The sequence below is a fragment of the Zea mays genome, chromosome 1, assembly GCF_902167145.1.
Source record: "Zea mays cultivar B73 chromosome 1, Zm-B73-REFERENCE-NAM-5.0, whole genome shotgun sequence".
Classification (NCBI taxonomy): Eukaryota; Viridiplantae; Streptophyta; class Magnoliopsida; order Poales; family Poaceae; genus Zea; species Zea mays.
In genome coordinates, this window is record NC_050096.1 from 300421300 (window position 1) to 300442668 (window position 21369).

The 21369-nt window shown below is 56.0% G+C and overlaps 1 long non-coding RNA gene and 1 pseudogene across 2 annotated transcripts; one reads left to right on the forward strand and one right to left on the reverse strand.

Annotated features, from left to right (window-relative positions):
• Positions 1-1567: 1567 nt before the first annotated feature.
• LOC103644255 (uncharacterized) lies at positions 1568-17072 on the reverse strand. The gene is made up of 3 exons (XR_561564.1): positions 16418-17072; positions 16243-16303; positions 1568-2130 (listed from the first exon to the last, which is right to left on the reverse strand). It is a non-coding gene; the product is annotated as an uncharacterized lncRNA (long non-coding RNA).
• On the forward strand, positions 16594-19278 carry LOC103644254 (dof zinc finger protein pseudogene; annotated as a pseudogene). The gene is made up of 2 exons (NR_163832.1): positions 16594-17602; positions 17865-19278. The product of NR_163832.1 is annotated as a dof zinc finger protein pseudogene (transcript).
• The last annotated feature ends 2091 nt before the right edge of the window (positions 19279-21369 follow it).

Genomic DNA, 21369 nt, shown 5'->3' on the forward strand with positions numbered 1-21369 from the left:
TAATGGCTGCACTGCATCTGTCTCGACCTGGGCGTCCAGGAAAGGAGAGGAGTTGAGGCGTCAAGGGGAAGCCTCTGTCCTGTCCTGGATGGGCGCTGCCTTTCTTTCACACCAGATTCGGATCGTGCCCTGTCTACAGCCCTGCCGGCCTCGATCCCCGCGCAGCAGAGACGAGGAACCGTGTGGACCTCCACCTCTACGGAACGAGTACTACCCCTCCGGTATTAAAATAATAATTATTTTGAACATGAATACACATACCAAGAAGTGTTTAATTAGAAGTCATATTTCCAATCGTATTCATACTAAATACCTTAATTCTCTTTAGGGTTCCAACTGGTCAGCAACTCTGCTCTCTATCATGCCTACCCGAGTTCGATTCTTGTGGCCTTAGCCGCAGAATCTTTACTCCGAGCTCGCGGCAGAGTAGGAGTGAGCTCGACATAGTATATGAACAGACACATACGAGGTGAGAGGAGTACTAGCCTACATGCAGCTATGCAAGAAGAGGGTGTGTATGCCGTGCTGGATTGATGTAGCCTCGTGACGCGCCTTTAGTTTCGAATTCTAGATGTATTAATTACGGGTAAATTTGACCAAAACTTACCTAGAAAACATAAATGACTGGTTTTGCTGGACTACAAGTACAAGACCAAAATGACTAGTATTTCAATACCGGAGGGAGTATGTCTTTAGCGGGTAGTGTAAATTAGGAACACGTTGTAGAGTAATGTTTGAAACCGTGAATTGAATCGAGGATCTGCTAAAGATAATGAGATCTAAATTTTACACTATTAAAATGTAAAGATCATCAAAATGAGACTCTATTTCTATTCATTTTAAATTAAAATTTATTAAGAGCTCAAATGAATCGTAAAGAAACATTTTAGATCTTGATCCACTAGTCATGTGCCCGTGCATTGCTACGGTTTTATATATATAACATAGGATAAATTTTGTTTTAATAAAGCACAAAATATATGTTTTCTATTGATTAGGTGGATGTGAATGTGGAGCCATCAACCAAGGTCCAAACACTCACTTGTACATAATTTTATCTTATTTTTTACATAAACTCTTTTATTATAATAGTAGAGAAGAGATTATAGGAGTGAGGGTTGATTCTAATAAAATATAGGATTTTTTTTTTGAAAAATATTGACGCGGGACGACCGTTGAAACTGATGTTTTAATATAGTAGAGATTATCATCCCTGATTATAAGAGGCAGCTAAGATACGATATGATACAACTCTAAGTCTTTAGATTATATATAGAGCTAATAATATGTTTGGAGAGTCGTGTAGAGGTATGTTCTTCGCGAAGAGTATGTCTATTGTTTTTTTAATTAACTCATAGAGACCCAAAAAAAAGCTCATATTAAATGGGTTATACATGTTCTAAGTAAGTATAGACACAATTACAAAGAAGTACTATATATACGAGTATGACAAGGTTGTAGTCATGCCAAAGCCAGTAGTCAAAGAATACTTCAAACATAAACATGCAGATTCCATAAGTGGTACGTACATAGAGAAATCCATTGCGGAAAGAACATATATCGGTGATCGGTGTACTCATCATATACAATAAAAGACTAAAATATTTTTAGTTCTAGTTATACAATATCAGTTGGAAATCGACTACTAATAATCGGTCCCTAATTAACGCCGCTTTGTGCAGTAGTGATGGATGACGCGGCTGCCTAGCTAGCTAGCTATCCCCTGCAGCGCTGTCCGCACCTCGCCTTTGCCTCTCTTTTAATTTGGGTGGTATCATCATGCACTCATGTATCTATCGTCGCCGTCTCCGTCGTGGGGTCGCCGCCGGCCCGAAGACACATGCATGTAGACAACAAGATGCCACCAGCGACACGCGCACTATGCGTAGTCGTAGAATGATGCGACGCCGCCAGGCGCCAGCGGCCGTGACGTTGATCGGGTGCCCACCATGCATGCATGCCCTCGATATATGATCGTCGCCACGCGGGATGCCATCGTTCGTCGAGATCCATTGTCAGCCGCCATGCTGGGCTCCGCTACATGGCCGGCGTGGAGGGTGGGCACTGGCCAGGGTGTGATGGACATGCATGCATGGCCAGTGCACGCTTTGCTGCTCAGGCACCTGCGCGCTGCAGTGTGGCCGTGTCCGGTGTGTGGGTGTGTCGTTTGGGAAAGTAGGGAAGAGAGAGAGAGCAAACAACACGCTGATGAACAAGACAGCGTTAGCTTCCAAACAGTAGCACCACAGGCGTCACCACCTCTTCCTGCTGCCTCCCTAGGGTTTCCAACTTTCCTCATGCATAAAACCGGCCCCCTTCTTGCTTCCCTAGCTCATCACCACCACCCTCACACTCTCTCTTTCTCTGCTGCTAGCTACACCCATCAATCTCACCCATTGCATCCTTTACAAGCTAAGGAATTAATGAAGTCCCTTCTCCTTTGCCCTCCTCTCCCACATGTTTCACATCCATTATATATGTATTGTGACGTCTCCGGTAACACCCAAGCAAACAAAAAAATAGATACATGTCGGGGACCATAATTAGGGGTACACCCAAAACTCCTAAACTTGACTGGTAACCACCATCAGCACAAGCTGCAAAGGCCTGATGGATGCAATACAGGTCAAAGCTCCGTCCACTCAAGGGACACGATCTCGCCTCGCCCGAGCCAGCCTCGCGCGAGAACAGTAGACCCAGGCGGATTCACGCCTCGCACGAGGGCCTCCTCAAGCAACGGGCGCACCTTCGACTCGCCAGAGGCCCAGCTCGGGCAGGCTTCGCAGTGAAGCAACCTTGGCCAGATCGCCTCGCCAACTGACCGTATCGCAGGAGCATTCAATGCAAGGATCGCCTGACATCTTATCTTGACGCGCGTTCCTCAGTCAACAGGGCCGAAGTGACCACAGTCACTTCGCCCCTCCACTGACTGACCTGACAGGAAAACAACGCTGCCTGCCCTGCTCCGACTGTTGTGCCACCCGCCAGGGTGAGACTGACAACAGCAGAGTCCAGCCTCAGGCGCCATAGGAAGCTCCGCCTCGTCCGACCCCGCGGCTCGGACCCCGCCTCGACCTCGGAGGACGGTCTCCGCCTCGCCCGACCCCAGGGCTCGGACTCAGCCTCGACCTCGGAGGAGTCACCGTCTCGCCTGACCTTGGGCTCGGACCGACCACGTTACAGGAGGGTACATCATTACCCTACCCCTAGCTAGCTCAGGCTACGGGGAACAAGACCGGCGTCCCATCTGGCTCGCCCCGGTAAACAAGTAATGATGGCACCCCGCGTGCTCCCATGACGACGACGGTTCTCAGCCCCCTACGGAAGCAAGGAGACGTCAGCAAGGACCCGACAGCCCCGACAGCTGTGCTTCTACAGGGCTCAAGCGCTCCTCCGACGGCCACGGCATCACATGAACAGGGCACTAACACCTCTACGACAGCCACGTCGGCATGTACATAGGGCTCTGGCTCCCCTCTGTCGGACACGTTAGCACGATGCTACACCCCCCATTGTACACCTGGGCCCTCTCCTTACATCTATAAAAGGAAGGTCCAGGGCCCTCGTACGAGAAGGTGGTCGCGCGGGAGGACGGGCTGACGAGCAGGCTCTCCCCCTCTCTCGCGAACGCTTGTAACCCCCTACTGCAAGCTCATCCGCCCTGGGCGCAGGATAACACGAGCCGCGGTTCCCTCCCCCCCTTGTGTTCCATCTCGCGCCGACCCATCTGAGCTGGGACACGCAGCGACAATTTACTCGTCGGTCCAGGGACCCCCCGGGGTCGAAACGCTGACGGTTGGCGCGCCAGGTAGGGGCCTGCTGCGTGTTGACGAACAGCTTCCCGTCAAGCTCCAGATGGGTAGTCTCCAGCAACCTCTCCAGCTCGGGACGCTGCTCCATTTCGGGAGTCTCGAGTTCATGTCCCTCGACGGCAGCTACGACATGGTACTCCTTATTCCGCCGCACGACGACGACAACGACGGCCGTCAGCCCGCCCGACGGCGGCGGAATCGACGACGTCTTCCCCCCATGGCGGAAGAGCAGCATCCGGGCCTGTCCCATCACCTTCCCTGCCGCAGGAGGAGGAGGCGGGGCAACCATGGCCAAGCAGGAGGCGACACCTCGTTGGCTGTCGAGCGAGTCAACGACGTCGGCGCCCCAGCGGGGGACACGTCGGGCATTGACCTCGCGTCTGAGACGAAGACGAGCGTCGTTTCCCCGCAACACGCCAACCCCAAGCGGACGGATGACGCCAGCACGCTCGCGAAGGACTTGCTGGGCGTTAGCCTCGTACCTGAGATAACGGTGCAGTCCGTCCCCGACGCGACTTTGTCACCATCCGTCGATCAAGAGGTACCGTCCGTTTTCCACCCTGTGCCTTTTAGATTCAGCGTCGACCCACCAAGCGACCCCGCTTCGGTGGACGCTTTCATAAAGGCATATCCTAACCTTCCGGGGTACCATATGTGGTCAACCTGGGACCGACTGACGGCCGTCTCGACCTACGGGCCCCGGGTTCCGAGGAAGATGACGAGCCCAACTCTGGTTGGGATTTATCCGGGCTCGGTAACCCCAGTGCCATGCGAGACTTCATGACCGCATGTGACTACTGCCTCTCCGATTGCTCCGATGGTGGCCACAGCCTTGACGACGAGGACTGTGGCCCAAGTCGCGAATGTTTCCACGTCGGTCTAGGGGGTCTCGACAAAGGCAACCACCTTGGTATGCCGGAGGACGGCGATCCCCCTAGGCCTGCGCCTCGCGTTGACATCCTTTGGGAGCTAGCTGTGGTCGCAGTCCCTGCGGGGGGTTAGGACACACAGCTCGAGCAAATCCGCAAGATGCAGGCCAAGATCGACGAGGAAGCAAGACAACTTGTGCAGCTCCGGCAAAACATCGGGCAGGAGTGGGCAGGTCGAGCGCTAGCCGGAGAAGCGCGTCATCTGGCCCAGGACGTCCAGCACCGCGTCGCCGATGATGCCAGGGCAAGGCTGCCCCCGGCTTCCAGTGGGGTCGGCCAGAACCTGGCTGCAGCAGCAATACTACTCCGAGCGATGTCAGAGCCATCCACCACCGAGGGGTGGCGTATCCAGGGAGAACTCAAGAATCTCCTGGAGGATGCCGCGGTCCGACGGGTCGAAAGCTCTGCCTCCCGAAGGCAAGGGTACCCCCCGGAGCATCGCGCCGCGACTTCCCGATTCATGCGGGAAGCCTCGGTCCACACCGGGCGCACGCGGGACGCAACGCCTGCAGCCCCGGGTCGCCTCGGCAATGAGCACCACCGCCGCGACTGTCGAGCCCATCTCGACGAGAAGGTGCGCCGAGGCTACCACCCCAGGCGTGGGGGACACTACGACAGCGGGGAGGATCGGAGCCCCTCGCCCGAACCACCTGGTCCGCAAGCTTTCAGTCGGGCCATACGACGGACGCCGTTCCCGACCCGGTTCCGAGCCCCAACTACCATCACCAAGTACTCGGGGGAAACAAGGCCGGAACTATGGCTCGCGGACTACCGGCTGGCCTGCCAGCTGGGTGGAACGGACGATGACAACCTCATCATCTGCAACCTCCCCCTGTTCCTCTCCGACGCCGCCTGGGCCTGGCTGGAGCATCTGCCTCCTGCGTAGATCTCCAACTGGGACGACCTGGTCAAAGCCTTCGCCGGAAACTTTCAGGGCACATACGTGCGCCCTGGGAACTCCTGGGATCTCCGAAGCTGCCGCCAGCAGCCAGGAGAATCCCTGCGGGACTACATCCGGCAATTTTCGAAGCAGCACACCCGAGCTGCCCAACATCACCGACTTAGAAGTCATCGGCGCGTTCCTCGCCGGCACCACTTGCCACGACCTGGTGAGCAAGCTGGGTCGCAAGACTCCCACCAGGACGAGCGAGCTGATGGACATCGCCACCAAGTTCGCCTCTGGTCAAGAGGCGGTCGAGGCCATCTTCCGGAAGGACAAACAGCCTCAGGGGCGCCAGCAGGAAGACGTCCCCGAGGCGTCCGCTCAGTGTGGCACAAAGAAGAAGAGCAAGAAGAAGTCGCAAGCGAAACGCGACGCCACCGACGCAGATCTTGTCGCCGCCGCCGAGCACTGGAACCCTCGGAAGCCTCCCGGAGGGGCCAACCTGTTCGACAAGATGCTCAAGGAGTCGTGCCCCTATCATCAGGGTCCCGTCAAGCACACCCTTGAGGAGTGCGTCATGCTTCAGCGCTACTTCCATAAGGCCGGGCCCCCGGCGGAAGGTGGCAAAGGCCATGACAGCGACAAGGAGGGCCACAAAGCAGAGGAGTTCCCCGAGGTCCACGGCTGCTTCATGATCTACGGTGGGCAAGTGGCGAACGCCTCGGCTCGGCACCGCAAGCAGGAGCGCCGGGAGGTCTGCTCGGTGAAGGTGGCGGTGCCAGTCTACCTAGACTGGTCCGACAAGCCCATCACCTTCGACCAGGGCGACCACCCCGACCGCGTGTCGAGCCCGGAGAAGTACCCGCTCGTTGTCGATCCCGTCATCGGCAACGTCGGGCTTACCAAGGTACTCATGGACGGAGGCAGCAGCCTCAACATCATCTACGCCGAGACCCTCGGGCTCTTGCAGATCGATCTGCCCACGATCCGGGCCGGTGCGGTGCCCTTTCACGGGATCATCCCCGGGAAGCACGTCCAACCCCTTGGGCAACTCGATCTGCCCGTCTGTTTCGGGACTCCCTCCAACTTCTGAAAGGAAACCCTCACGTTCGAGGTGGTCGGGTTCCGAGGAACCTACCACACAGTGCTGGGGAGACCATGCTACGCCAAGTTCATGACCGTCCCCAACTACACCTACCTCAAGCTCAAGATGTCGGGCCCCAACGGGGTCATCACCGTCGGATCCACGTACCGACACACGTACGAATGTGACATTGAGTGCGTGGAGTACGCTGAGGCCCTCGCCGAATCAAAGGCCCTCATCGCCGACCTGGAGAGCCTCTCCAAGGAGGTGCTAGATGCGAAGCGCCACGTCGGCAACTTCGAGCCAGTAGAGGCGGTTAAGTCCGTCCCTCTTGACCCCAGCAACGACGCCTCCAAGTAAGTCCAGATCGGCTCCGAGCTCGACCCCAAATAGGAAACAGTGCTCGTCGACTTTCTCCGCGCGAACGCCGAGGTTTTTGCGTGGAGTCCCTCGTACATGCCTGGCATACCGAGGGATGTCGCCGAGCACTCGCTGGATATCCGAGCTGGAGCCCGACCCATGAAGCAGCCTCTGCGTGGATTCGATGAAGAAAAGCGCAGAGCCATAGGCGAGGAGATCCACAAGCTGATGGCTGCAGGGTTCATCAAAGAGGTATTCCATCCCGAATGGCTAGCCAACCCTGTGCTTGTGAAAAAGAAAGGTGGGAAATGGAGGATGTGTGTAGACTACACTGGTCTAAACAAAGTATGTCCGAAGGTTCCCTACCCTCTGCCTCGCATCGATCAAATCGTGGATTCCACTGTTGGGTGTGAAACCCTGTCATTCCTTGATGCCTACTCAGGGTATCACCAAATCAGGATGAAAGAGTCCGACCAACTCGCGACCTCTTTCATCACACCCTTTGGCATGTACTGCTATATTACTATGCCATTCGGTTTAAGGAATGCAGGCGCGACATACCAAAGGTGCATGAACCACGTGTTCGGGGAGCACATTGGCCGAACGGTCGAGGCTTACGTCGATGACATCATAGTCAAGACGAGGAAAGCCTCTGACCTCCTCACTGACCTTGAAATTACATTCAAGTGTCTGAGAGCGAAGGGAGTGAAACTCAATCCCAAGAAGTGTGTCTTCGGAGTGCCCCGAGGCATGCTCCTGGGGTTCATCGTCTCCGAGCGGGGCATCGAGGCCAACACGGAGAAAATCGTGGTCATCACCAACATGGGGCCTATCAAGGACTTGAAAGGAGTACAAAGGGTCATGGGATGCCTTGCGGCTCTGAGCCGCTTCATCTCGCACCTTGGCGAAAGAGGCCTACCCCTGTACCGCCTCTTAAGGAAGACCGATCGCTTCACTTGGACCCCCGAGGCCGAGGAAGCCCTCGGGAACTTAAAGGCACTCCTTACAAGCGCGCCCATTCTGGTGCCCCCGCTGTGGGAGAAGCCCTCTTGATCTACGTAGCCGCAACCACTCAGGTGGTCAGCGCCGCGATCGTGGTCGAGAGACGAGAAGAAGGGCATGCATTGCTCGTCCAGAGGTCGGTCTACTTCATCAGTGAAGTACTATCCGAGACCAAAATCCGCTACCCGCAAAGTCAGAAGCTTCTGTACGCGGTAATTCTGACGCGGCGAAAGTTGCGACACTACTTCGAGTCTCATCCGGTGACTGTGGTGTCATCCTTCCCCCTGGGGGAGATCATCCTGTGCTGAGAGGCCTTAGGTAGGATTGCAAAGTGGGCGGTGGAGATCATGGGCGAGACAATCTCGTTCGCTCCTCGAAAGGCCATCAAGTCCCAAGTCTTGGCGGACTTTGTGGCTGAATGGGTCGACACCCAGCTTCCAGCAGCTCCGATCCAACCGGAACTCTGGACCATGTTTTTCGACGGGTCGCTGATGAAAACAGGAGTGGGTGCGGGCCTGCTCTTCATCTCACCCCTCGGGAAGCACCTCACTAGGTGCTACACCTCCATTTCCCGGCGTCGAACAACGTGGCCGAGTACGAGGCTCTGGTTAACGGGTTGCGCATCACCATCGACCTAGGGGTTCGGCGCCTCGACGCTCGTGGCGACTCACAGCTCGTCATCGACCAAGTCATGAAGAACTCCCATTGCCGCGACCCGAAGATGGAAGCCTACTACGATGAGGTTCGACGCCTAGAAGACAAGTTCTATGGGCTCGAGCTCAACCACATTGCTCGACGGTACAACGAGACTGTGGACGAGCTGGCTAAGATAGCCTCGGGGCGAACAACGGTTCCCCCGGACGTCTTCTCCCGAGACCTACATCAACCCTCCGTCAAGACCGACGACACGCCCGAGCCCGGGGAGGCCTCGGCCCAGCCCGAGGCACCCTCGGCCGCCGAGGGTGAGGCACTGCGCGTCGAGGAAGAGAGGGATGGGGTCATGCCTAATCGAAATTGGCAGACCCCGTACCTGCAATATCTCCACCGAGGAGAGCTACCCCTCGATAGAGCCGAAGCTCGGCGACTGGCGCGGCGCGCCAGGTCGTTTGTCTTGCTGGGTGACGAAAAGGAGCTCTACCACCGCAGCCCCTCAGGCATCCTCCAGCGATGCATATCCATCGCCGAAGGTCAGGAGCTATCGCAAGAAATACACTCGGGGGCTTGCGGTCACCACGCAGCGCCTCAAGCCCTCGTTGGAAACGCCTTCTGACAAGGTTTCTATTGGCCAACCGCGGTGGCTGACGCCACTAGGATTGTACGCACCTGCTAAGGGTGTCAATTCTACGTAAGGCAGACACACCTGCCCGCTCAGGCCCTGCAAACAATACCCATCACCTGGTCGTTTGCTGTGTGGGGTCTAGACCTCGTCGGTCCCTTGTAGAAGGCACTCGGGGGCTTCACGCATCTGCTGGTCGCCATCGACAAATTCTCCAAGTGGATTGAAGTTCGACCCCTAAACAGCATCAGGTCCGAACAGGCGGTGGCGTTCTTCACCAACATCATCCATCGCTTTGGGGTCCCGAACTCCATCATCACCGACAACGACACCCAGTTCACTGGCAGGAAGTTCCTGGACTTCTGCGAGGACCACCACATCCGGGTGGACTGGGCCGCCGTAGCTCACCCCATGATGAATGGGCAGGTAGAGCGTGCCAACGGCATGATTTTGCAGGGACTTAAGCCGAGCATCTACAACGACCTCAACAAGTTCGGCAGGCGATGGATGAAGGAACTCCCCTCGGTGGTCTGGAGTCTGAGGACGACGCCAAGCCGAGCCATGGGCTTCACGCCGTTTTTTCTAGTCTATGGGGCCGAGGCTATCTTGCCTACAGACTTAGAATACGGCTCCCCGAGGACAATGGCGTACGATGACCGAAGCAACCAGACCAGTCGAGAAGACTCACTGGACTAGCTGGAAGAGGCTTGGGACATGGCCTTACTACACTCGGCGTGGTATCAGCAGTCTCTGCGACGCTACCACGCCCGAGGGGTTCGGTCCCGAGACCTCCAGGTGGGGGACTTGGTGCTTCGGCTACGACAAGACGCCCGAGGGCGCCACAAGCTCACACCTCCCTGGGAGGGGCCGTTCATCATCGCCAAGATTTTGAAGCCCGGAACATACAAGCTGGCCAACAGTCATGGCGAGGTCTACAGCAACGCTTGGAACATCCGACAGCTATGTCGCTTTTACCCTTAAGATGTTTTCAAGTCGTTCATATGCCTCGTTGTCTTTACATACACAAATAGAGTCTAACCATCAAGGAAGGGTCAGCCTTGCCTCGGCAAAGCCCGACCCTCCCTCGGGGGCTAGAAGGGGGAACCCCCTCTGCGTCAAAATTTTCCTCGGAAAAAGTCTTTCTGCCAGAACATCTTTCGCGCTTTTCGACTACTTTGATAGCGGGTTCCTGAAAACGGCGGAGTACACCTAAGTGGCAAGGCCGACCGAGCCGAGGGACTCCTACGCCTCCGGGATATGGATACCTCACTCATCACCTTCTGCGATAAGTAACTCATGCTCGGATAAGCAATTCTACTGACTGAACAAGTCTTAACGCTTGAAAACTTTTCTGCCAAAACGATTTTTCGTGCCTTCTCGACTATATTGATAACAGAATCCTGCAGATGAGCAAGAGTACACGTAAGCGGCGAGGCTGACCGAGCCGAGGGACTCCTACGCCTCCGGGATACGGATACCTCACTCATCACCTTCCGCGATAAGTAACTCTCGCTCGGATGAGCGATTCTGCTACCGACAAACAAGTCCTGATACTCGAAACAAGGGGAAAAGAAACACAGCTTTATAACACGATGATGACATGTTTGGGCCTCGGCGGCCGCAAAAAACACACACACATTACAGACAAACTGTTCCTGCAGGTTCAGACATCAATAGGGGGAGCAGCAGCACCCTCGACATCGTCTCCACCTTCGGCGGAATCTGGCCCGGCCTCGGACAGTGACACGGGCAAAGGATCTCCACCTCGAAGGAAGATGTCAGCACCGCGCCTGGGCCATCGCCGCCAGGGTCTCCTCCAGGAACCCGGCCCAAGCAGACGGCTTGACCGGCCGCTCCGTAGCCTCAGCCAGCTGTCCCCCGAGGACATCAGCCCGGCTCATGGCCTCGGCAGCCCGACTCTGGCGTCGGTCCCGCCAATTGACGACCTGGCCAGGTTCCAGCCGCCGCTGCTACGCCTCCTCGGCCTAGGAAGTCACCTGCTCCTGGGCCGACGAAGTTTCTTCTCGAGCCAACTCCGCCTCTGTCCATGCAGACACCGCTGCCTCTGGCTCCTGCTCATCGCAGAGCGGCCGAGGGTTTCTTTAACTGAGCAAGAGAAGCCTCGGGCGACAAGGTCGACCGAGCCAAGGGACTCCTACGCCTCCGGGATACGGATACCTCACTTGTCACCTTCCGCACAGGGCAACTCACACTTGGTTAAGCGGTTCAGCTAGCCGACAGGCGAGTCCTGGTGCTTGAAATGAGGAAGAAACACGGTATCGCACCCAAAATACCAAGATGTTCAGGCCCCGACAGCCACAATGAACAGACACCGGCACTCAAAGTGCCATTACAAACGGAACTCCAGTTCCACTCCCGCGGATACGAACAACCCCCACATTGGAGGGCCTGCGAGACGACAAACTCCGGGTAACTCGCCGGCGACCTCTACAGCAACAGCAATGGTCCCAGGGCGGACGCTACCGCTGGAAGGCTCTCGTTCGCGTCCCCTCGCGGAGGACGAGAACCAGATATCAAAGCCAAGGAGCCAGGGGTCGGTCCGCGGGTGGCGCTGACGGTCTCGTCGGCGGAGAAGCTTTCTCCAGCTGCCACCACCTCAGCACCGACGGTGGCGTCCACCTGCCCCCCAACACCGCACCAGCGAGCGCCGGCCGCCCCAAAGCGCACCGGTAGGTCCTCACCCCCGTTCTCACCATGAAAACGAGAACGGGACCGTCCCAGAACACGAGTACCGCCCTCACGGCGTACGACGTGTTGTGGGACCCTCCGGTGCGGCTGGCCACAGTCGCCCGGACAGAGGACGGAATGCTGCACCCTGGCCGAGCAGCAGCAGTTCGCCTTGCCCCCGCATGGCTAGAGGACGCCTCCTCCGCAGAGCTGGAGGATGGCTTCCACCCCAAGATGTTGGAGGAAGAAGCGGGACGCCAGCCCACGCGAAGGCAGGCCCTGGCTCGCCCCCTGCCCCAGCAAGGATGATGAAGATCCTTGAAGCTGAGGGCGGGGCAAAGGCCGCAGCCCGACTTGCTTCTCCCCACCATCGAACCAGTGGTCACCCTCCTGCGTGACCATTAGTGAGGGGATGCAGTCGGGCTGCCTGATGAAAATCCTTGAAGCCGAGCAATGGCTGAAAGGTGCCAACCTCCACGAAGTTGCGCTCCTCCAACGGCAACAAGACGAAAGCAACGCGGGCACTCCCCATCCGGGGGCTCGGAAGGTGGAAGGACGCAATGCATGATGGGAGTGTGAAGGCGTGGCTACCACCCAGGGGGTCGATCCCTTTTTAAAGGCGACTCTCCCCACTCGCATCCTCAGGCGTCGCGAACTAAGTCTTCACCAATACGCTCTAGGGTCCTTCCCCTACGACATGGGGTCTGGGTCCCACACGTCATGCATGTTGGCCCGGACAGAAGAAGACAAACCGCCACGCGCGGAGCATGTAACCGTCCGGCGGTTACAAGCACTCCTCCATCTTCGCCTAAACCAGCGGGTGAAAGGGCGGACCACCATGCAGGCGGCATGCAACTACACCACGGGGATGCACCCTTTCGACTTCAACGCATCCAGCGTGGAGGCCCAGGCCCACACGTCATGTAACTGGCGCGCCGGTCACTACGTGCGAAAAACTGCACCGCCACTTACGCCAATGTCGCGCCTTCTCGACTGCGGAACCGGTGCCGCGACTCGAGGCAACCCTGTGCATGGCCCAAAAGTGCCAACCAAGCACATTGGTCACAGGTCAGTCAGCTGCGGGAGAAGGCACGACGGTCGATATGGCCAAAAGTGGGCCGACAGTAATGGCGGCGGCAGGCGGGCGGAAGCAGCAGTCAAATCGTCTGCAGGCTCACGTCCCCTCCTAGAGCAGCAGGGGAGCCCTCTCCCACGGCGTGAAGACGACGCGCCCGTGTTCCGTCCCTCGAACGGCTCGCGCAACGGCTGCCCCGTGAACCACCCGTCCCGTCGCATTAACTCTGCGACAGGGCAAGCGACACCTTTGGCAGGCGAAGCGGGCGACGCTTCACCTCCGCCATGATGACCGAGTCAAAAAAGGTGCGCCACATCGTTCAATTTTGTATCCTTTTCCTCTTCCCCTTTCTCTCTCTTGCTACAGGAACCGGGAAAGGGATACTCCGAAAGGGATCCTTCTCCGCGAAGGAAGCGGGCCCTGAGCCCTCCTACTAATTAGGGGTTCGAAGGCTGGCCCCTCGGAAGGGTTCGACAGCCGCCCAGAGCACTCGGGCTCCGCGCCCACTACTGATCAGAGGTTCGAAGGCTGGCCCCTCGGAAGGGTTCGACAGCCGCCTCAGAGCACTCAGGCTCCACGCCCACTACTAGTCAGAGGTTCGAAGGCTAGCCCCTCGAAAGGGTTCGACAGCCGCCTCAGGCCACTTGGGCTCCGCGCCCACTACTGATCAGGGATTCGAAGGCTGGCCCCCCGAAGGGTTCGACAGCCGCCTCAGAACACGCAGAGCGAGGGATGACTCTGGGTATGTCCGATACATGGTCGAGGCTCGGGCCACACTCTCGAGGTACCCTAGGACATTTCCGAGACCAGCAGGAGCGATTCTGTAACGGAATCCCATCAGAGGGAGGCATCGAGCCCTCGGACCCTATCAAACGGGACTTGGTCTGGCAAATCACCTGCAGGTACTTTTGGAGCGCGCCTCTGGGCCACTAGCCGACCCTTATCGAACGGGGCATGGGCGTCCACTCGGATCACCCGTTAGCAACTCACCGGAGACACCATGTTCGGCGCCCTCCGAGGGCAACATGGCGCTTTCCCCCCTCCTCCTTGCGGAAAGGCGACGAAGGGGCGTATGATAAAAGCTGAGTCAGTCCTTGACCGTCCCCTCGCTCTGTGCAGAGGCTTGGGGGCTGCTCTCGCAAACCCGGCTCCGGCCAAACCGTTGACAGCGTCAACATACCAGCTCGAGAACTCGGAACCTGACCATGCACCCGGGCTACGACTAGATCGCATGAGGGAACAACCAGACCGGCCGAGGCGTCACAAAAGGCCCTAAGACCTCGGAGGAGTCAAACCACTCCTCCGAGGCCTCAGGGGCTACACCCGGCGCGGAATAAAATGTAACCGAGAAAGGCCGGTCCCCTTGCAAAAAAGTGCGACAAAGCCTCCAAGCGAGTACCAACACTCCCTTTGAGGCTCGGGGGCTACTGTCGGGGACCATAATTAGGGGTACCCCAAGACTCCTAAACTCGGCTGGTAACCACCATTAGCACAAGCTGCAAAGGCCTGATGGGCGCAATACAGGTCAAAGCTCCGTCCACTCAACGGACACGATCTCGCCTCGCCCGAGCCCAGCCTCGGGCGAGAACAGTAGACCCAGGCGGATTCACGCCTCGCCCGAGGGCCTCCTCAAGCAACGGGTGCACCTTCGACTCGCCCGAGGCCCAGCTCGGGCAGGCTTCGCAGTGAAGCAACCTTGGCCAGATCGCCTCGCCAACCGACCGTATCGCAGGATCATTCAATGCAAGGATCGCCTGACACCTTATCCTGACGCGCGTTCCTCAGTCAACAGGGCCGAAGTGACCGCAGTCACTTCGCCCCTCCACTGACTGACCTGATAGGAAAACAGCGTTGTCTGCCCTGCTCTGACTGTTGTGCCACCCGCCAGGGTGAGGCTGACAGGAGCAGATTCCAGCCTCAGGCGCCATAGGAAGCTCCACCTCGCCCGACCTCGGGGCTCGGACCCCGCCTCGACCTCGGAGGACGGTCTCCGCCTCGCCCGACCCCAGGGCTCGGACTCAGCCTCGACCTCGGAGGAGTCACCGCCTCGCCCGACCTTGGGCTCGGACCGACCATGTTACAGGAGGGTACATCATTACCCTACCCCTAGCTAGGTCAGGCTACGGGGAACAAGACCGACGTCCCATCTGGCTCGCCCCGGTAAACAAGTAATGATGGCACCCCGCGTGCTCCCATGACGACGGCGGTTCTCAGCCCCCTACGGAAGCAAGGAGACGTCAGCAAGGACCCGACAACCCCGATAGCTGTGCTTCTACAGGGCTCAAGCGCTCCTCCGACGGCCACGACATCACATGAACAGGGCACTAAGACCTCTCCGACAGCCACGTCGGCATGTACATAGGGCTCTGGCTCCCCTCTGTCGGACACGTTAGCACGTTGCTACACCCCCCATTGTACACCTGGGCCCTCTCCTTACATCTATAAAAGGAAGGTCCAGGGCCCTCGTACGAGAAGGTGGCCGCGCGGGAGGACGGGATGACGAGCAGGCTCTCCCCCTCTCTCGCGAACGCTTGTAACCCCCTACTGGAAGCGCATCCGGCCTGGGCGCAGGATAACACGAGCCGCGGTTCCCTTTCCCCCCCCCCCTTGTGTTCCATCTCGTGCCGACCCATCTGGGATGGGACACGTAGCGACAATTTACTCGTCGGTCCAGGGACCCCCGGGGTCGAAACGCCGACAATACATGAAGGGGGAATGAACGAACCCCCATTCCCCTTTAATTTTATTCCACTCGCTTTCGCGCGCCCTCCTCGTGATCCCATCCTTTTTCTTCATACGAAACTCTAACTTACACCAACTCTCATGCCCCTCTAGAATTTCCTTCATATTTTTAGCACCAGTATATTCAGAAGTATAAACTGGCCTTTTCTCATCATTAAGGCACTGAAGTATGGAAGGAACTATTACAAAAACAATTCATCGTCTTCTTTTTGTTGTAATTGCATGAATTTCCTAATTTTTCCTTTCGATATTCCATAATCTTGTCACTAGAGCCCATTATCTAAGAGTTGCAAATAGTACATAACTTAGTTATAGTATTAAAAAATAGTAAGTGATAAACAGATAAACAGATAAACTGATGAATTAATTATCATATTGAGAAGTGAGTTACCGTGGTAGCTTCTGTTCTGAGCGAAATCCTAGTGTCAGGGAGCAGTGTCGTCTGCTGATCACTGCATATTAATTGAGAAGTGAGTTTACAATAATATATTATATGGTCGAACAACACAAAAGAATAAAATAATTTGCCTCCACACGGCCTCCACATACGGCCTGCTCCCACGCACAAATTCCACTCGCCGAGCACGAGCTTCTGGTCGCTCAAGCCACTGGCGCTCCCGCATACGGCTTGCTCGTCGCCCTCTCCCGCTCCCACGCGCAATCTACCGATGCACGTTCAAGATAACGACTTCTTTATGCGCTGCCGCTGCTTGCAGCCGCTCCTCCCTTGAAAAAGTCGGTCGGGGCGAGAGCCAGAGACGCAGCCGCAGGCAGAATCCGCGGCTGCAGGCGGACTGCCGATGTCGCTAGGCAAAGGCCCACAGGCCCTCCTCCCTCTGTCGCTCGCTCAATCCGCTGGCGCTCCCGCATACGGCCTGCTCGTCGCCCTCTCTCGCTCCCGCGCGCTCAAGCCATTGGCGGCCACCACATCCGCGGCACCGCGTCAAAGTAGACGTCCCTCTTCCTTTTACCTCTCTCCTTCGTAGCTGCAGATCGCGTCACCGGCTCCGGATCCACTGCCGACACGTCCCGGCGATGCAGAGCTGTGAGCGAGTGGGGATGGAGGCAATGGAGCTTGGGCGAGTGGGGATGGAGGCGATGGAGCGTGGGCGCGTGAGCAGCAATGGTTCTTAGCCGCCGACGCAAACCCTAGCCGCCATAGGTGCTGCTGGACTGTGGGAGTGACGGACGAAATGAGAGGCCGAGAGCCACCACGAGAATGGAACGAGAAACATGAGTGGGGACTAGTTTTTTTACTTCCCCGTGGATTGACAGGGTTAGGAATAAAAAGGCCCGTGGCATTTTGGCCTGTGTCTCATCCAAACAGTAGCCCGAGATGTGTGGGAAAGAGAAGACGCGGTCTTATTTCTCACGCGGATTGGGCTGGGATCCCTCCAGAGATTGGGTCATCCAAAGGAGCCCTTAATTTTATTCCACTCGCTTTCGCGCGCCCTCCTCATGATCCCATCCTTTTTCTTCCCCTAGCTTTAGTGTTTCTCCACCTCCTCTCTCCGGGTGGCAGACCCTTCTCTCCGCCCTCTTCGTCTTCCAGTTAGTCGCATGTAGAGAGGCAGTGCGAGTGTGGCATGCGAGGAACAAACAAAACCAGGAAAAGAAGCTCTCACTCACTCACAAGTAGCAAAAGATCAAAGGGAAATCAATTCTATACCATGGTATTTTCTTCGGTTCCTGTCTACCTTGATTCACCCAATTGGAACCAGCACCAGCACCAGCACCAGCCGCAACAGCAGGTAAAGATTTCCGCCCTCAAAACTGCTTTCGCTTCTTTTGCGCGCGCGACTTTTCATTTTGTCTCCTCCTCGTTGGCCACCATAGAGGTGGGGAGGGAATGGAGAGGAAATATTCATATGCTCTTTTGCGAAATCTCTCTTCTTTGCTTGAATATACCATGCCATCTCACTTTTGGTTTCATTCGCTGATATCAATTTCACCTCGCGTGCCTTTCTTCTCTTTAATTGTTGTGTGATTTGGAAATGACGCTCCTTTCTTCAGCAACAACAAGCTCACCATGGCCACCTTAAGTGGCACCGGAGGAGGTGGAGGCGGCAACGTCGACGCGCATGCGCACCATCATCAGCTGCCGTCGATGCCACCTCCTGCTCGTGTTGGGGCTCTCATGGCTCCTCGTCCTAACATGGCGGCTGTGGTCGCCGCGAGCGGCGGCAGCACGAGCGACGGTAGTGGGCCAACTGGCGGTGGTTCCGTTATCCGGTCGGGCTCCATGACCGAGCGGGCTAGGCTCGCCAAGATCCCGCAGCCGGAGCCGGGGCTCAAGTGCCCGCGTTGCGAGTCCACCAACACCAAGTTTTGTTACTTTAACAACTACTCGCTCTCCCAGCCGCGCCACTTCTGCAAGACGTGTCGTCGCTACTGGACTCGTGGCGGCGCGCTTCGGAACATCCCTGTCGGTGGCGGGTGTCGCCGCAACAAGCGCACCAAGTCGTCCAACTCGTCGTCGGCCACCTCCGCTTCAAGAGCGAGCGGGACATCGTCGTCCACCTCGTCCACCGCGACCGGCGGCAACAGCGCCGCCAGCATCAAGCTGCCTCACCAGGGGCACGGAGGGCAGCTGCCTTTCCTAGCCTCGTTGCACCACCCTTTCACCGACGGGGATCATCACTACAACACGGGCGCGTCACGGTTAGGGTTCCCCGGGCTGAGCTCGCTGGACCCCATGGACTAGCACCAGTTCGGCGCTGTCGCCGCCGGGCTGGATCAGTGGCGCCTGCCGCAGAGACACCAGTTCCCGTTCCTAAGCGGTCGCCCCGACACCGTGCAACCGCCAATGTCTGGCATTTACCCGTTCAACGTGGAAGGCCATGGTGGGGAAGGTTCCGGCTTCGCCGACCACATGTTTGGCGACTCCAAGGTGCCCAGCTCAGCAAGGCTGATCACGCAGCTTACGTTAGTGAAGATGGAGGACAACCCAACGTCCGCGGTGATGGCAAGCAGCTCACCAAGGGAGTTCCTTGGTCTCCCTGGAAACCCCCAATTCTGGGACGGTGGCGGCAGCAACGGTGGTGCAAGTGGCAACAATGGAGCAGGCACTGGCAACGCCGGTAGTGCTGGTGGCGACGCTATTCCTCCGGGTGGCAGCTGGATGGACCTGTCAGGATTCAACTCATCTTTGTCCGAAAACGTGTGGTGATGCCCTCTGAATATGTTCTGCATGCTAAGCTGGTCGCTGCACACAAAAGGTAACCCTATCTATTTATGCAAATCCCTCAAGCTTCATTTTAGTGATGGCTTCTGAGAAAGTTCAACAGGAAAGGAGTTGTAGTGCAAGATTATAGGGGGGCTAAATATGATCCATGCCGGCACTACCGGAATCGCTGGTGGACGCATCTCCAGGTTGGAGCGTAATAACCTTAAGTTTTGAGCATAAAATCCCTCAATTATAAGCGTATATACCGAGCCAATGTGAGAGGTTGATAGCTCTAGTAGGTTGTTATTACGATCCTATTTTTATGGCAGATCCGAAAAACATGACAGTCGCATGCATGCGGTTATATAGATCCAAAAATTATGGCAAAATGCATGCATGAATCAAACAAGTTCCCTTCCATGCGCGTAAATTTAGGAAAGATATGTGTGACAGTTTTTATTTTAAATAATTTATTTCCTCCATAAATTTAGGATCGCTGCAACAGCCATGCAACTAGACTCGTAATGACCACTTTATGCTATATACTGATACTAAATATGCTACACTGTGTAGATAATTATACAATTCGGTATACTACATAAAAATCTGTTACCAGCTGCATGCACACGAATTTATGGTGGAAAGAATATGCAATGAAAGGAAATGAATTGCATGCATAGAAATAAAAAAAATCACATTTAATGTTTTATTTCCTTCATAAATATAAGATCCCTCCAACAGCCATGCAGCTAAACGCATTAGAACTAGTTTATGATGTATACTGAAACAAATTATACTACACGGTGTAGGTATCTATGCAATTCATTACACTGCATAAAAAATCTGACATGTTCACTGGTGGACGCATCTCCGGGTGGAGCGTAAAAACCTTAAGTTTTGAGCATAAAATCCCTCAATTATAAGCGTAAATACCGAGTCAATGAGAGGTTGATAGCTCTAGTAGGTTGTTATTACGATACTATTTTTATGACAGATCCGAAAAATATGGCAGCCGCATGCATGCGGTTTCTATTTTTATATAGATCCAAAAATTATGCCAAAGTCGTGGGAGTTTCCATTGCATGCGCGAAATTACGAACAACATAAATCAAGGAATTGCTTTTCCAATGTGCATGCAGTAAACTGATATACGAACTCCGTGTTCAAGCATAAAATCGTACAGTTTTTAGCGTAAATAATACATGTGGTAGGCATAAAACACAATAACCGAAAAGAAAATTGCGCCGGATCGGAGGATGTCACGCGCAATCATCGATGCGCGCATCTCGCGCCTTCCGTGACGTCGCTCGCTCGAACATCGCGCGTCGTCGCTACTCGCACGTCGACGGGCGTCACTTGCTCGCCGGCCTTGGAAGTGCCGCCTCCTCGGGGCTTCGGGGACACCGCCGCTTGCCCGCACAAGGGCCCCGCTTTCGCTTGCCCTCTAGATCAGGGAACCGCCGCCACTACTCCGGATCGAGGAACCTCCACCACCGCGCGTCGAGGTAATGGAGTTGTGGCCACCGGCCTAGGAACCATCGCCACCGCACAAGGGCAGTGCCGTCGCTCGCCCTCTGGATCGGGGGCCGCCGCCGCCGGCCTGGGAACCGACGCCACCGCATGTCGAGGTCGGGGAGCCGCGGCCACCGTAGCCATTGGTCGGGGGTCCACCGCCGCGCGCGCTATCGGGCAACCGCCTACGCTAATGAATCGAGATGGGGCGTGAAAAACTGATCCCTAGCACTATGGATTTCTTTTAAAGACGTCTGGACCTGGTCCGGCTCGACCGGATTGCACTTTCTGGCCTGGGCTTCCTTTAGTTATTGGAAGCTCAGGGCTCCTAATATACAATATATATATGTGTGTGTGTGTTTTATTTTCTCATGACCCGCACAAAAAGTTCTAACCATTAACGCAATATCATTACTTTAGTTAGAATCAAAATTTGCACAATGTGAAACTGATATGCATAAACTAGTCGTGTTTTGAGATAGGGAGCAAAACCTTGTGGAGGCTTTAAATTAAATATATGTGTCGGCGTTTCGGACCCGAGGGGTCCCTGAACCGACCAGTAAATTTGTCGCTGCGTGCCCCTGCCCAGATGGGTTGGCGCGAGATGGAACACAAGGGGAAAGCGTGGCTCGTATTATCTCGCACCAGGGGTGCTCGTAGTAGGGTTACAAGCATTCGCGAGAGAGAGAGAGAGTGAGCCTGTTCGTTTGCTCGTTCCCCCGCGCGACCCTCCCGCATGAAGGCCCTGGACCTCCTTTTTATAGATGCAAGGAGAGGGTCCAGGTGTACAATGGGGGGTGTAGCTATGCGCTAATGTGTCTGGCAGAGAGGTGCATGAGC